We start from the raw sequence: 18652 nt of genomic DNA on the forward strand, positions 1-18652 counted from the left end.
TGAGGGCCCAACCGCCAAATGGTAGTCAAGGATGTTACAAACTGACTTTTGTATGGGAGAATAATAATATCTGATCTTGTATGAAACTGCTTTATAAAAATGGAAACACCTGATTTATTCACGTTACGCAAATCCTTAGCGCTAAAAATATTCGTAGTTCTGAAAAAAAAAATGATCATAGCTTTCCTTGACGGGTGCGTAAAGGAATTCATTTCTTAAAACCTACAAGGTCTCCCCAATTCCCTAGGTCTTCTTAGTTTCCATCAGGAGGTTTCTCTATACATTCAATAGTAGTTTACGCAACAAGTTGCAGAATGATGATTTTTACAGCACGATTGTACATTTATCCAACTAGGCTCGTCGAGTTCTGCTACGAGTTACGTACAACATTTTTTGTAATTTCGTAGAAGATCACCTGAGGGTATCAGTAATCATATCAGAATGCATTCACTATTATTTTGATATTCCTGAAAACTGTTATGTAATGATTAATTACGCAACTCAAAACAGTTGCGCAAAGAAAAGGCGTTGCGTAATATTCATAACGCAACTGATTTCAGTTGCGTAATGACTATTACTGCACTGCCTAACTCAGTGCAGGAAAGTAGATCGCCCCATGACAGATTGGCGTGATGAAAAACAACCTATTACGATGAGAAATTGCAAAAAGATTCTTACAGTTTTTTCTCTTCAGATTCCAACAAAAATCTTTCAGAGATGAACTTCTCCATGAACCCAAGCATGAACCATGAACTTCTCTGTCGATTGTTTCTTGTAGTACCTGGGAAGACTTGAACCCACACTATTCTCTCGGAATCTGAACAAGTTAAATTCCAAGTAATTTTGTGCAATGCTTAATATTCGTATAGATAAATAGACGAAGAATGTTTTTTACCACATACTTAGGACCCCGAGGGATTCGAATAACATCCTTGGCTGCAATTGCAATTATGTGACACCCTAGTGCGTATGCTTTCACTGACTAGGACAGTACAGGGGTACAGGCTCTGTGGAATTCCTCGCGGGTTTTGCGATTATATTATTAGCCCACCGACGTCGAACCGGAGGCGAGAATTCCATTTCATATGTGAAGCGACGAAGATTACGCGTTTCGCCGGCACAAAAAAGGGAAACACAGCAGAAGGAGGAGCAAGGTCACAACCACAACACGCCGGCGACGAACGGCTAGGTCCTACAGCTATTAGGTATGCCGGTTGAATCACGATCAAAACGCCGGCATTTGAACACTCTTGCTATGAGCGTTTCGTTTTTCTTTCTGATTTGAAGCCATTATCTGTACTAGAAGTAATTTGTATGTATGCACTCGGTTGTTATTATTTACACGTTCACGTATGACGAAGCATTAATATCAGTGGCACAGTGCCGGCAGTAAAAACGGCAAGTACACGCTAGCTGCTAGTCACACTTAGCACCCCGTTGTGGATCTACGGGATCTTCCGAACGGTGAGTAAATATCAGTGCAAATAATGGGTAAAAGACGATGTTGGCGAATGAAAAGTTTGTATGATAATGAACCTGCTGCAAAATTAGGACACCTTCGTTTTAAGGCCAAGCAAAAATGCTGCAAAAGTCAAAACTGAAAAAGCAGTATTTTTTTTTCTTTTAAAACCAATAAATCGAAGAAAATACAAAACCTAAAGCTGTTTTTTCTTCGATTTGTTTATCCAAAACTGCTTTTTCAGTCTTGACTTTTGCACATATTTTACTTGGGCCTTAAGATAAAACATTTTGGAATCCAACTTCTATATTGTACCCAAACTACAAAGGTACACAACGCACGAAGAAAGCTGAATTCTGAGAAAATTGAGAGTATCTCTCACGTATCGCTCTCTGTAACAATCATTATCCGCAACACATCATGAGAGTCTGTTTATCGTCTACTACTATAGCTCTGATTACTTTCGGGGGATAGCAGTGCATGATAAAACCCATCTAAACAAGCTCCAAACACCTGCTCCCAATAGTAAATAAGCAAGAAAAATTAGTTTTATCATCGTTCTCTCTTTGGGGCTCTCGTTCGTGGCTGCTTTATCAGACTTGGTACAACTTGCGAAACATTTCGAATCATGGACCGATACAGATGAGATGATTTTCTTCGCTTGTTTCGATCGTGCTTCGAAATCAAATGAAAAAGAATTCGGCAATGCCTGCACAACAGGAATGGTAATAAGAAGACAGCACCTTTTCATTTTAGTACTACATGGTGAACATCTAATAAGAACGAAACACCTCATCCCCAACACGAAACACTGCAGTGTTCATCAAATCGCACTTCGAACTAGAAATTTAATAAAAGGAGTTTACAACTTTATAATCAGAAACTGCCGGATCTCGAATTATACACCGCCCACAATTTGTTTATAACGACTGACATCAACTCAGCTGAACTGCATTACCTTACACGAATTTTGGTGTTTAGCTTAAAATTATCCTAACTAAAAATGGATTTTATGTGTACGTAATATCGTGCATCTGGCTACATAAGACTTATATTTCACTTATTCAGATAAGGTATCCCGGGGCAAGCGGGACCAAGTGCGAGTGCGAAAAGATATTCGTGTTCGGGTCAAGGATGGTGAGCTCGTTTCATGCGTATGATAATCAACTTATCAAATTATGATATTTCAAACAAACTATGTACGGATCGTCACTTTGAGTGTCGGCATAAACCATTATTCTTGTTCTATATAATTTTATTATACATAGCTTTCTTGTCTCGTCATTTCTAAGAATAATAGTTGAATAGTTACACGGGCTTCAATGGGTAACAAAATACCTATTATCGAATAGCGTATCGATGTGGCAAAACATGGATGAATTTGAAAACTCGAAAAGAGTAACAAAATACCCATTTGTTGAAACCACTATCGATCTCATTAATGGGTGAAAAATACTTATGAAAAGTATACATCAATTTGCCGAGAAAAATATCGTATTACTCGATTCTTAGTAATTTTCGCATATTATCTGTTTCATTGAGTACCGGAATATTCCATAAAAGCGGTGAACGATGCTCGTTTTAAATATATTCAAATAACTAGAATTGTTTCGAATTTTTAGGAAATTTTAGATTACTTTGAGGGTTGCACCGGTTTGACAACGACTTTCGTTCCGGCACAATTTAACATTGCAACGACAGCAAAAACAGTTCTTAAAAGTATGTTCCGTATTTTTTTGCATTCAAATAAAGCATAAGCATTGATGACCGTACAATTCGTAGTTGCTACTCCGTGATTGACCAGAATATTCAAAATTGTACAAGGAACCAAGAGATGTAGCTTGGGAATAGCTTTGCATCTTCAATGTACACTTTCGAGAACTCCAAACATTAACAAGTCAATTATGGCGCCGGCCACGTCCTTACAGTCATCGGGGAAGGGAAGGAATGTTAGTGTGCCATCCATTGTTACTAGAGACCGAGATCACCTCTGCATCTCCATGATTGTCACAGGAAGGAGTCACTGGGGAGGGATCATAGCTGCATGATCAGGTAAGTGATGGAATTCATGCAACCTCAGTTAAAAAAATCACCTATCAGTGCTCTAAATACAACGTAAACATACGGTAAAGCAACACTTTTAGCGTCGTGCCATTTAAAGGTTATTTTTAATAATGATAAAAAGCAGGTATAAGGAAAGGTATGGGGCTTTTCAAGTTAATGTACAAGAGTCTATGTCGACACAGTGACGAACTGTTCATATTTTATAAAATCCATTCATTTAAGTAACATTCCCACCATTGTCATGGAAAAAATACGTTTCATAATATATTGTATGTATGTAGGTAACCACCATCCTAGCTTGAGTTTTGCTCTGCATGCAGTTCCACTTTACAGTAAAGTAAAACTTCATTATCAAACTGAATTCAATATAACATTGTTTGAAGGGTCAAAAGGAGGTTTAGCGGACCCGTAAGTAAAGGCACTTACGCGAAACCCGCGGGAAACAGAGAATCTCCTTCCAATAATATGATCCAACCGAAAGTATAATGAAATTTGCAATATCTGTCCACTTATCCACGGGATGGTTTGTTATAAGAAGGGCGCGTCAAATCCATTACAACTGTTGGGATAGAAGAACCCATCTACAAGGATGTTACGGTTACTTCAACCCTTGACTCCGGCTTGCACTCCACTCCATTGTCCAACTGTAACTTCAATAATGCACCATCCCGTTATCACCCATGTTATATGATAAAATTTAACCATTTGAATACGTTTCATAATATATTGTACATTTAGAATAAAAGCATGAAACGAGCTCACCAAATTGACCATCAATCCTTAGTCTGTAAGCTACTTTCATCAGCACGTTCATTTCACAAAAAACATATAACTCCGGCGACGCGACCTAAACTCGATTGCACACAGAACGCGTGCAAACTAAATCGAGAAAAAAAAAACTTCAACGACGACGAAAAAACGATTTTTCTGGTGAAGAATATGAAAGGTTTTTAGAGAATTCATTACCAAATTTACACACATTCTTCCAATGGCCGGTAGATGGTTTCTAAGAAGTCCATCAGCGAGCTACTTAATACGTTAAAGGCAGCTTAAGGAAATGAAGCTTGGTAGATACCTTAGCTTTTGATGGAAAATTTCTTGACAAGAATTTAAACGATTCTGATAAAATCCTTCGGAATACCCAAAGAAACCATCGAAATCACGCATAACTTACGATCTCGCCCTAAAAACCATTGGAAACGAAGTGTATAGCTTGTTGTTACTGAATAAAAGAATGGATTTACACGTTATTAAACACTGCTACGATAAGCAGATGAAAAAACCGGCTTTAGTACTATACCATTTAATTCCACTAGAGTTTGTATCGTTTGACAGATAATTATACATGCAATTTTTAGTGCTGCTTTCCATTAACTTCAAGTAATTTGTATCTTCTAGATTTACAATACCTATTCTTCACTGACAAAACTCCTTATTTGACAGCGGAGCTATCTATTGATTCAAAGATTTCTATCGATCCTAAGATTTCATAGGGTAACCAACTATGACTGCAACGCCAACACTCAGCCAGAGTGTCCGCATATTATCCGTACAAACTTTGAAGGCATGCATTTATGTAATCAAGCTGAACAAATTTAGCATTCGTACACGTTTAATATTTTGATATACAGGTATGTTCCGTTTTTATCACGTTCCGATTTTGTCACGCTCCGATTTTGTCACGTTCCGATTTCATCAACAAATTATTCCGTTTTTATCAACACAAAAAAAATATATATTTTTGAACTTTCGTAATTTTTAGAATATAAACTAAATACTTATTTTGAAGTAGCTTAAATGCTTTTCAATAGCCTCAGAATTAAATTTTCATCATTATGGTAATGATAAGCACCTACGATACATGGTAGGTGTCAAGTAATATACGATTCAAAGACCCTTCTTATCCACTAATCAATTGGAGTTTTCAAACTCAGCATGGTCTATCAGACAAGATTAATCCATCTTTCAGCAATCGAGAGTTACTCTGGCCACGTCCTAGCAGCAACTGGAATTTGTAATTAGTTGAATACGCACCAAACAGAGAGCTGCAAAGACCTCTCCTTTTTTGTATTTGACATGTCAAAGAATTTTATATGAAAATTTTATAGACATAGGGGCAGCCCTTTAATAACGTAAGACAATTTTGGCGGTTTTTCGACCCCCCCCCCCTCCCTCTATAGTACGATTTTTTTTATGAAAATAAAAAAAAAATGTATGGCACAAAAGATATTTCAAACCCTCTCCCCCTATAACCCCATACGTGATTGATAGACGATCTCATATATGTTAAGTTCTTTTTTATAATAGATGCACTTGGGAATGAACACAAGAATGTTTGGGCAACGGCAAGATACATGATCGAATTTATTTTATATTGGATAAGACTGTCGACCACGTCATATTTTGGACATTATCATCTATCTCTCAAACTCGATAGCATTGCACAAATTATGGCAAACAGCCATTGATTAGATCCTGTTCAAAGAGTAGGGGAACAACTCCAGCAAAACTAAGCAATCTGTAATAAATTTTGGAATCTCTATATAATAAGTTTGCATCAAGGAAGAGGGTGAAGGGCTGACAATTTGAGAAACTCTTGATACTGGACCTTCCCACGTAACCATCCCAAATTTACTAAAATCTTGATCTTTGGAGATCTTGGAGACTAAAAAGTTAATTAGGAGTCTTATACCAACAGCCATACGCTTACTCATAAAACTTTACAAAAGAGTTCCTTACCTAAAAGTTCTTGTCGCATCGTGTCTTGAGTACACACACCTTGTTATACACAGAATGGGCGTGGTGCTTTGGGCGATAACCGAGTAGACTCCAAGGCATCCAAGGCGTTACTGGAAGATTTTGTGAAGATTTTTTGAGCGATTCCCATAGAACTCCCGTAGGGTCTTAGAAATTTCAGGAAGTGATCCTTGATTAATTCCTGGGAAATTATAGGATCAAATTTTCCCAAATGTATTGTGGCATGATGTATATCTGGAATTCATGATTCGATTATTCCATATAATACTAGACAAAAAGCTGAGTATTATATGAAACATTTACTTGAAAATAAGCTTATCAGAATCACTCAGAATGCTATTAGAATTGTTATAGAAGTGTCAGCGAAATATTTTTAGGAATTTTTACAAGTTGATCCATTTATCAGGAGTCTTAAGCTTCTTAAAAAAATGCAACAAGTCTTGATTTGTTCTGTAATAGATTTACAAGTGTAATAAAAAATGAGCCGTGTTCTGAATATCTTTTAAATTTTCTCGGGAAGGTATCGGAGGGAAATTTTTTTTCTCCAAATTTCATTAGGATACTAAAATGTTCCAATCTTCTAATTTTTTTCAATATTTGTGTCAAAAACGTATTTGTAAATTTACTCAATGCCTACTTATTACATACACGGTAGTCTAAGAAGTGTTAGTTTCTTCTGGTAAGCTCTGCTAAGCTTCCTCGCTAAATAAGGAAATTATGGAACAACACTAACGACCGTTAGGTTTCACAGTTCATTATATTTTTTATAAATCTCTCCGAGTGAATTTTGACCAAATATGAAGTCACTAAATTGACCTTCTTAATGATCTTAAAGCTTTCTCAGTCTTGTAATAATGATCGGCTTTAAAAAACTTCCATAGATTTGAAAAATTCTCATGACATCCGTGGACATGAAGTTTTTGTTTGTCCTACCCATGGTTTGGAATGTGGACGTGCCTCTGACTTACATGATTAACTCACTGTTGCATTGGTCAAGTGTTCCGACGTGTTTGAGTGAAGGAAACGATTTTGAAAATTCTCTGTTTGAAAACTAATTTGTTGTTTCGTATGGGAGATTGCATGCCATTTTTCAGCAGCCTGATGGCAAAACGAAGTTTGACGGGACCACTTTTATTTAATATTATTTTTATTTAACAAAAAAATTAGAACTTTAGGTTAGTTTATTGCCAGTCTCTTCGTGTTCTAACGTAGAGCTTAAAGGCGATGGTGGCGCTGTTCTAGATCAGTGATTAGTGCATCCCTGTCAAAGGTGGTAGTAATGATAAAGATCACCACAATCATTTTACTGATAACATTTCGGCAATTCAAAGCATTGACAAATTTATTTCAGTTTGCAAAACTTTCGCAACATAACTCCACATTTAATCGCCAATCGAGTGTTGCCAAAAACGCAAAAAAAATGTATCTCGGCAAAAAAGGTCTCAGATGATAACTGCGAAAGTGTTAATAAGAACGCTAAGTTGAGAAGAAGGCTTTTCCTCAGTTGGGATATAATTCCAAAAATAAGAAGAAGCAGAAGGATGAGGATAAACAGTGGAAAAAAGATGTTTTTTGTTTAATCTTTACTGAAGAAAAAAAAACAAACGCAGTAATTTTTACAAGAATGACGCACATTATGATACAAAGGACATTCACTTGGCTGCTTGGGCACGTCAGGAGTTAATCATCAATATTAACCTCCTTTTCCCGAGCAGCCTAGATAGCCGCGTAGTGTCGGTAGCGGTTGTTTCAACTGGCTAAGAATTAACACTACGGATTGCCTGTTCCGGTGGTAAAAGTCCACCTCACAGGTGACCCCTAATTTATGGTGTGATGCGTACCGTGCCTAAGAATGAATGGTTAGGGGGGTCTAAATAAAACCTAACCGCAAACGGAGCCTGTGGGGTACCAGGGCGCCCTCCACAGTATTGAGTCCTTCCTGTGCTACCCGGAGCAATGGTGCAGGTGACCTTGTGTTTCTCCGAGATAATCGGCTGCCCTTCTTCAGTCTCTATCTTGAGGCTTAATAAGGGTGGGATTATGAATATGTTGACATTTAATTTAAATTATCACCTATATGGATTCGCATTATGCGTTTTACACAGTGTATTCTGTGCTCTTTCGCCTTTGGCGACTTTAAATAGATACCGATCTGGTTTTTTCGTTGCTGGTCTTTTTCGTGCTGAGATTGCAAAAAGCTTAATCCTGCCTAGTTTGGGTAGTGGCTACGGTTAGGTTAGCTCAGATCAATCTTCAGCATAAAAGAACAGCAACGATCAATCTTTGCAGACTCATGCAAAATGGTGCAGCCCAAGTGGCGCTAGTTCAAGAACCCTACTTTCGTAGAGGGAACTTCTATCTAGGTAACCTTGTGGACCCAGTTTTTGCTACTTTTAGCAAGCTTGAAATGGCAAACTCGCGCTCCATGCCCCGCGCATGCGTGCTCGTTAATAAAGCAATCGTTGCTACACTCATTTCTGAGTTAACTACCAGAGATGTATGTGCTGTCACAATCGATGTTTCTGTTGGTGACCTCAACAGGAAATACGTCTATTGTTCGGTATATTTACCACATGATGAACCATCCCCAACGGATGACTTCAAACGAGTTGTCGTACACTGCGTAACAAAAGGCCTTCCGCTGATTGTGGGCAGTGATGCCAATGCTCATCACATCATCTGGGGCAGCTCGGATATCAATTTGAGAGGCTCCAGTCTGATGGAATACTTAAGTAGTACAGACCTTGGATTACTTAACATAGGCAATCGCCCAACCTTCATGGTTTCTAATAGAGAAGAAGTGTTAGACATAACGCTCTGCTCGAATAGAATCAGTCACGAGTTGACGAATTGGCATGTATCAGATGAGGAATCATTATCTGATCATCGCTACATCTTCTTTGAACATTCAAATGTAACTGCGCAGACTTTGCGTTTTAGGAATCCCCGGTCAACAAACTGGGAACTCTACATTGAATTGGTTGCGACCAAATTTCATGGATATTCTCCGTCCATTGAAAATCCAAGTGATCTGGATGATGCCGTTGATACTACAACATCCTACATTATGGAAGCTTTTGAAGAAGCATGTCCTCTGCGGTCTGTAAAGACTACAAGAGGGACCCCATGGTGGAATTCCGATCTGACTAGACTCAGGAAACAATGTAGAAGGAGTTGGAACAGACGCCGTTCAGCTGGATCAGAGTCGTTCAAGTCAGCTCGCAAGGCTTACAAGAAGGCTCTTCGTTCTGCTGAACGATCCGGCTGGAAAAACCTTTGTACAAATGTTTCCAGTTTGAGTGAAGTCAGTCGGTTGAACAAAATTCTTGCAAAATCTAAGGATTTCCAAGTGAACGAAATTCGCTTACCTAATGGTGACTTTACTTCTTCCGATGAAGAAGTTTTAGAATGTTTATTCAATACACACTTCCCCGGATGTGTGGACATAGCATCTACGGATGAATCAAATGTCTTTTCATGTAGTTACGAGTCTCTGGCCTCGGCTCGCAGTATCGTAACTACTGAATCGATTCAATGGGCACTTAATAGTTTTGCTCCTTTCAAATCTCCAGGAGCGGATGGGATTTATCCTGTTCTGCTCCAAAAGGGATTTGAGTTTATCAAACATGTTTTGAAAAAGCTACTTGTAAGCAGTTTTGCTACCGGGTACATTCCCAAATCCTGGCGTGATATTACTGTAAAGTTTATCCCAAAAGGAGGACGTGCGTCGTATGAGGAAGCGAAGAGTTTTAGACCAATCAGTCTGACCTCTTTTCTTCTGAAATGTCTGGAACGGATTATCGATCATCACATCCGTGATGTTTATTTGGCAAACATGCCTCTTCATGTGAATCAACATGCTTACCAATCTGGAAAGTCCACTGTGACTCTTTTACACAAAGTTGTATACGATATCGAGAAAGCATTCGCTCAGAAGCAATCGTGCTTGGGTGTTTTCTTGGATATTGAGGGTGCCTTTGATAACGTGTCTTTCGATGCCATATTGGAAGCCGCACGAAACCATGGGCTACCTACAATGATTACCAATTGGATTCATCAAATGCTCAAAAACCGACATCTCTTCTCGACATTGCGTCAATCAGCGATTCGAAAATTGAGTGTTTGCGGATGCCCCCAAGGGGGAGTCTTGTCACCACTTTTGTGGAATCTCGTAGCAGATACGCTATTGAGGCAACTCAATAATTGCGGTTTTCCAACTTATGGATTTGCCGACGACTATCTAGCTCTGATAGTTGGTATGTGCATAAGCACCCTATTCGACCTGATGCAAAGTGCTCTTCAGGTAGTCGAGAGTTGGTGTCGCCAATATGGCCTTTCGGTTAACCCGAATAAAACATCTATTGTTCTTTTTACGGAAAGACGAAACCGCGATGGAATTCGACCTTTACGTCTTTTTGGCACTGAGATTAATGTGACTGATCAAGTAAAGTATGTCGGAGTCATTCTAGATTCCAAACTTTCATGGACACCTCACATTGATTTCAGAGTCAAAAAAGCTTGCATGGCCTTCGGTCAATGCCGGCGAACCTTTGGTAAAACTTGGGGCCTCAAACCCAAATATATCAAATGGATTTACACAACAGTTGTTCGACCAATATTGGCATATGGATGTCTTGTGTGGTGGCAAAAGGGCGAAGTGAGAACAATCCAATCAAAATTGGGCCATCTCCAAAGGATGTGCTTGATGGCGATGTCTGGTGCGTTCTCTACAACTCCCACAGCAGCGCTCGAGGCCCTTTTCGACGTTGCGCCACTACACATATATCTTAAACAAGAAGCACTTTCTTGCTCTTACCGTTTATGGGTACTGGATCTACTGGAGAAAAATCCAGTGAATCGTAGATCTACACACACTTCGTTGTTTCCACTTTTGGTGAATTGGGACAAAATTGTCCTTGCTCCAAGTGATCTCACAATTGCTTGTAACTTTCCTTACAGGACATTTACCACACAATTCCCTTCACGGGAAGAGTGGACGTCTGGCTATTTGGAAAGAAGTATATCAAACAATATAGTATGTTACACTGATGGCTCCCTTCTTGAAGGTAGAGCTGGTGCAGGAGTATATTCTCGTGAGCTAAGGCTGAATCAGTTTTACTCACTTGGTAGAAACTGCACCGTTTTTCAGGCGGAAATATTTGCTCTTATGTGTGGAGTGCAATCAGCACTTCAACAGCGCGTAATGGGTAAAGTCATATACTTCTGTTCAGATAGTCAGGCTGCTATAAAAGCTCTCGCTTCGGCCAACTCAAGGTCGAAGCTTGTTATCGCATGTCGAACTCAAATTGAGGAACTGAATTCAGTCAACTCTGTAAACCTTGTATGGGTACCTGGCCATTCTTCCATCGCTGGAAATGAATTGGCTGATGAGCTAGCTCGCGATGGAGCATCGCATGACTTCATTGGCCCTGAGCCGGCTATTCCAATTTCGAAGTGCTGGGTGAAGCTTCAGATAAACTCTTGGGCGGCAACTCAGCACAAGCAATATTGGAATAGTTTGGAGTCGTGTCGTCAAACAAAATTGTATATTACTGAGCCATCTCCAAAGGTGGCGAAGTATTTAACAAATCTGTCAAAGCAGAATTGCAGTCTCTTGGTCAGAGCGTTGACAGGCCACTGCCGACTCAACTATCACATGGCAAATATTCAGCGTGCTGACTCATTTGTGTGTGATAGTTGTGACTCCGATTATGGAACTTCGTATCACCTGATATGTAACTGTCCAGTTTTTGCGCAAATGCGATTCCAATTACTTGGTAAACACTTATTAAGTGAAACTGAATACAGAAGCCTGAATCTTCAGGACATCCTGTTATTCTTAACCCGCTGTGGTAATGAGCTATAGGCTCTCTTTACGCTCACGCGTTTTGCAGTGCCCTTTTTAGGGCGCTGTTCGAACCCATTGTGGTATGGAGCTACATGCTCTCATTTCGCTTATGCGATCTTCCCTCTTCAAGGGACCCACTCCTATTTCCTCCCATCTTTCCCTTCCCTTTCCTCTCCCATCGGGTAGATGATGAAATAGGCTCAAATATGGCGATGGCACAAATCTCCCAACTGGTGGGGAACGTGCCTTTGGAGCCGGCCTTCTGATACCTGATACCTGATACATTATGATACAAAGGACATTTATATGATTATCTTATTAATGATCTATATTACATTTATTGAAATTCTAAGCAAGAAAACTAAAACTATTATTGATTTATTACAAATTAATATTGATTGATAGGAGTCTGCAATCAACTCTCATTATGAACCTATAGGAATAACAATCTGAATGCTCCTTACAGCTCCTAAACACCAATACTGCGCATTTATATGATGAAAATATAATCCTGACAAAACTGCAATTTTATTTTCAAATTTGTAAAATATTTTGTCTAAGAAAATTATTCCGTTTTTGTCACGGTTCCGTTTTGCCGATCGTTTTGTTAAAAACGGAACATATCTGTATTATATTTATGATCAGTAAATCTGACACATTTCTGATTTCAAATATTTCAAAGCCAAGCCAAAGATGTTGAGTGGTCTTAAAGTGAAGATGAATCGAAGCCAAACTTCAAATTTTCAAGAGCACGGATCTGGAGAACCAAACATCCGTTTAAGCTGAAAACTTAATCAATTGGTCACTCGCTGGTGGTGACCAATCGATTATGTTTTCAACTCAAGTGGGTGTTCGGTTCTCCAGATTTGTGCTCCTGAAAATTTGAGGTTTGGCTTCGATTCATCTTCACCTTAAAGAGCGCCATTTTCTAAGATTTTTAACGGAAGAGAAATGTTCTTCGAACTCACAGGATTTGAACAGTATAATTTTCTAGTTCCAGTTTATCCTTAAGTCAAGAATCTATAGATCGCGACCCTCGAGAAAAATGATTTCAAATAAAATGAAAATGACTTACAAATAAAATGTTACTGCTTTTTATATTTCCCTGAACAGTATTTTTTATATCAGTGACTATACTAACTGAATTATACTGCTCGCGAGGAGAAGACTTGGATTTTCTGTTTTAAATAGAATTTTCTAATTATGAAATCCCGACTGTATGTATATAACTGCAATTTTTGCCGCATGATTAGGGAAATCCGCGATTTTTGCGACAGAATTTTATTCACCCGCGATTTTTGCACTTGGCTGGCCAAATCCACTATCAATCCGCGAAATCCGCGAAAATCGCGAGATTCGCGCCTGTTACAACAGCCCTGATTTTCTTTCCAAACTGTTCATACAAAACATTTTTCTAAAAAATGAATTTGACTTAGTTATTTAACAAAAACTACCCAAAAACATTATTTTTCAATTAAAAATTCTAATTTCTTCAGAATTTCCATTTTTTTTCGCCGGAAATAGCATTTTAACTATAAAACTCAAGTTTATAAAGCATTTAATTAATTACAAGTTGAATAGTGCATATATTTTTTAACATTCGCAAAAATATTTTTGGTTCAAAATTAGTTTAAAATTTAATCAAAGGTTTAACAAATGAGTAAACCCAGTTTCAGCTTAGAAGATATTGTTTATCTAGCAAAAATTGAAAAAACTGTAATGTTTCGTTGAAAAATCATTGAGCAGTTTTTGTTGAATAATTTGGTCAAAACAATTGTTTAGTAGAACATGTTGTATGAACAGTTTGAAAACAAATAAATAAGCTTCAAAAGCATGCTAAAAAGTTTGGAATCGGTTGAGTATTCATGAAGTTGTGGTCAAACAAAGATAATTTTTTTAGGAAAATGAGGAAAAATGTGGAGTACTTAAACTACTTTCAATTAAAACTAGTTTTGTTTTTAGACAAATTTGGTATTCTACAAAGTTTTTATAAATTTTGAAGATAATGATGCTAAAAGTTTAAAAATTGGTTAGAAACTAATGAAGTGACTTTACTGAAGGTCATTTTTTAAAACTTGAAAATTCACCTTCAAGACGCTTGCGCCACCTCTAAATCTTAATTTTTAGCTCAAGTTTTGAGGTTTCTCTTTTAATGTGATTTAAATTCATAAGAACACAAGAATTCTGTTTTGAGAACTTTTGAAAAATAAGCCGCACTCATGGTCAAAATGATTTTGACAAAATCAGTATCTTAGTGGCCGATTCTGAAAGAGGGGCGCGCTTTTGAGAGTTTAATGGTGACGAAACTGTTTTCTCCAAAAGGTATAAATAGCGGTATCTTTTTCTAAAGAGGCTCTATGCAAAATGGTAAAGAATGATAATTGTACAAAAAACGACTACTTCATATTGCATCAATAGTAATGGAGTAGAACGACATGCACTAAACAAATGACACGGGTATACCACAAAAGATCAAAGAAAACTGGTCGCAGTGGTTCATCCCGAACAAAAACAGATTGCCACAGTTTGTGACAATCGTATTCGATTTTGTGTGACTAAAACAAAGCGTACGACAAAACTGTCGATTTTGCGTAAATTTCGCTAATTATTGCTTTAATTAGTTTTAGCGAGTTAGTCAGCATTGAGCACCATTGTGCGCAAACCACTACGAACTACGAATAGTAGCACGGACCATCGCAGCGTTTTACTCGCAAGTGAAATCGCCACGAAGTTCGTACGATATCAAAGCGTTTTGTCATCGATGTCGCCTCGTCATCATTACAGTCGTGGTCGTCTCGTTGGCGTTGTCGATGTCGCCCCGTGAGACACGCGAGACAATGTTTTTGTTATCGATCGTCTTTCGTCTTCGACGTCCGGCTAAAAGCTTTTTGACTTTTTCACTCGTTCGTTCGACCGTTACATTACTCACAATGTCTGGCGATACTCGTTACTTTTCGTATAGCTTATGAAACCATAGACACGGTTTACTTAAAATTAATAGTATTATACATAATTTCAATACACGCAAAATTAAAAATATTCATAAAATTTCATAACTTCGCATAGCGTTAGAAAATTCAACTATTGTGGCTTGTATCGATTGCATTTGAAAAAAGTTCAGTGTACATTTTAAATAAAATAAACTTTTTGTTCTATTCAAGACAGCACTGAATATCTCAACTGATTCTCATTGAAAAATTTGACTCATCCACCAACAGCGTTCTATCTTAACCCATCAATCTAAACATTCGATCCGCCTTCGACTGTTTACCAACTGCCCCCAGAAATTCCAGATATCGGCACCATCTTGAGTCACACTTTCGTAACAGAAGCTCGCTCTCTCGCGACCTCTCACTGTCTGTCACTTCACTACTCTCCCGTGGATCAAATCCTTCTCTGCCAACAAAAACCAAGCTATATACGTAAAGAGCGCGCTCAGCAGACATGTGGGGGCTGGAATATTGGCGATAGATTCCCAACACCACCGTTTCAACACCACCACATTATTGTTGCCACTGCATTGTGTGAATGGCAAACACTTCTATCCCATCGCAGCGCTAACCTGGCTGGGGGGACGGCAACGACGCACTATGGGACAGAAACGTACTTTGGTTGGCCAAAACCTCTGCGAATGCTTCTTAGGGATGGTACACAAATTATGTCACGCTAAATTTCAACTTTTCCAACCCCCCCCCCCCCCCCCCTTTGTCACACTTTTTGTATGAGTCCTCCGAAAATTTTGTAAGGCTTGTCACGCTTAGCTCGACCCCCTCCCCCCCCCTTGGAGCGTGACGTAATTTGTGCATGACCCCTTAGAAGATTGCAGACTTCGGCAAATTATCTTGAATGGATCATAGCTTTATTTCGACAGTATTTAATTTGATTTTAACCTGCAACTTATATAGATCAGTTCAATCTTTTGATTGAAATGGTTCTGACAAATTTTCCGAAGACACATATGTTCGAAAATCTTAAACAATTACACTGTTTGACATTTAAAGTAACATTGTCTTCTGAACCGGTTTTAACCGTTTTCTGTGAGAAATTATTTGACAAAACATGTTTTTGCCATTCCGTTGGATATCAGCCTACGTTCTATCAAAAGAATGGACAACCCACAAAGAAAAGGGCTACTTTTCGGCACTGTTTCATAACGGTGCTGTAAAGTAGCACTTTTTAGTTCTGCGTTGGGAATTGGCAGATTATTATCTGAGTGCCTCCATCGAATTGCTCTAGAGTTTTGAATGCCTTCGCCAACTAGTTTCTGAATCTACATCCTTTGGACCAGGGGTTTTCAGCCTTTATTGCTCGCGGAGCACTTTATAAAATGAAATTGTTGCGCGGAGCACCAGTTTTTCATTACCACTCCCTTTAAAATCTAGTTTTTTTTACGAGCCAAATTCCTGCGAAAATCGTGAAGTAAGATTCATGTTAAACAATCTTTCATTATGGTGAAGACTGAAGATTTTTCAAAATCAAACTAGTAATTTTCAATAATACCAGTCTGGTGAACAAAACGTTCGTTTAAGCTGAAAACTTGATCGACTGGTCACTCGCTGTTGGTTACTAATCGATCAAGTTTCCAGCTAAAATGGGTCATCGATTCTCCAGATATGTGCTAGAGAAAATTTGAGGTTTGGCTTCGATTCATCTTCACCTTAATTTTTATTTTTTTTTTAAATTATAATTCTAACCTAAAAGGATGCGTTTAATTTGATTGAGAAAGTTTTCTTTTATTTCAAGCTTAAAGTGTGAATCTTTATTTGGTTTTTCGTTAAATATTTCAAATGTTTTGGTTTGGAAACGATAGAATTGCTTTGGTTAAGAAATTTTAGAGGGACTTCCTGTAGCGTAATATTTCTTTTTCAATCCGATATTAATATGTTTGAATGAATTAACCAGAAGTTCAGCACTCACGCAAATATTCATAATTTTGATAAAACAAGTGAAATATTCTTAATTTTGATCACGGTACCAAAATTTCTACTACAGTCGCCTCTCCACTTCTCGATATCGAAGGGACCATCGAGATAGGGAGAGATCGAGACAAAGAACAAATTTTTGATGAATACTAGATTGAAAAGCACTCCGTTGCCAAGAAAGTAATACACAAACAGACGTCATTTTGCACTCCTAACTTGTTTGGAATCCCAAAACTTTGGTCTAGTAACCTTCGATGTTGGTCATATCGACATACGGAGAGAAAATTGAGAACAAAGAATCAACAGAAACACATCGAGATAAGGAGATATTGAGATAAAGAGGATATCGAGATATGGAGAGAGAAAATGTATGCAGACTGAAGGGACCTATGAAATCATCGACATAAGGAGAGATATCGAGATGTAGAACATCGAGATGTGGAGAGTCGACTGTATTATCGAAGTTGCATATTCCTCAGATATTATATTATTATGAGAATAAGTATCCAGACAAGACTTTTACAACCAGAAAGTTTCAAAATATTCTGTCGGGGTACCTAAATTGAAAATCTTTAAAACTTCAAAGAGTTGTTTCCCATACTAAGTTCAAGAAAACCCATTCTGGGTTTGGCATAGTTTCAGGGCATTGATTCAAATTTTCAAATTTTCTGTCGCGGAGCACCTGCCAAGACCACGAGCACGAGATGAAAACCACTGCTTTGGACGATTCGAATTCGACTCAGGCGAGGGATTCTGAGTGAAAATAGGATCGATGCCCATAGAAATAATCCAACTACAACAACAATTTTCGTAATTGCAAAAGAAAAATGTTTGCAACGTGTTGTATAAATAACTAAAATCGCCCTAGCAATTTTAAGTTTTACATTTTCAAACTGTTTGTTTCAAATTTACAGTAAAATTTAGTTGCTTCATCGATACATCGAAGCACTCCAACAGCACTAGAGGTGTTGGCCAAACAAGGTAGGTTAATGTCCCATAGTGTGACGCTGGTTTCGCCTCATTCACGTCACTGTGGATTATAATCGTCGCACGGATGTGGGAGTGAAGAGAAAAAAAAATCACGCTTTTCGCCACCGACACTTTGCCACCAGCAGTAATAATAATAGTGCTCGCCACACACAAGCGCACCCAGTAGACGATGGCTCAACAGCAATCAATGATCCAACGTTCTGATTTTTTACTACTTCCTGGACATTCTCGACTTTCTAGAGGAGTGCAAAAAATATCTTCTATTCAGTCTTCTTTTATACATTCCCACTGGGAGGCTCTTCGATTCAAGTGAGGAAACGAAGGGTGCTGACAATCGTGGTCAGAATTTCCGAATATTTGGTTCTTTGGATTCTATTAGGACAATCAAAGGTTCATTCCATTTTGAAAAGAGGAGACTGACTGAAAAAAAATATAGGCTCTTAAGAAATTTCGAACAAACTTTCCTCAAAGAACGATTCTGAGAGTCCCAATGAGGATTCTTTTTGATTACGCCAGACATCACTCGGGATTTTTTATGATTTCTTCATAAATAACATCAAAAACAAATTAGAGTAAGGTGGGGCCAAAGGTCGACCTTAGTGGTATAATCAA

The 18652-nt window shown here is 38.2% G+C and overlaps 1 protein-coding gene across 6 annotated transcripts in view; it reads right to left on the minus strand.

The window, feature by feature from the left end:
- LOC5576179 (protein tramtrack, beta isoform) overlaps nucleotides 1-18652 on the minus strand; it is a 135237-nt gene that overhangs the window by 95711 nt on the left and 20874 nt on the right. The window lies entirely within an intron of this gene.

Source organism: Aedes aegypti, chromosome 2 (genome assembly GCF_002204515.2).
Source record: "Aedes aegypti strain LVP_AGWG chromosome 2, AaegL5.0 Primary Assembly, whole genome shotgun sequence".
In the NCBI taxonomy this organism is placed as follows: Eukaryota; Metazoa; Arthropoda; class Insecta; order Diptera; family Culicidae; genus Aedes; species Aedes aegypti.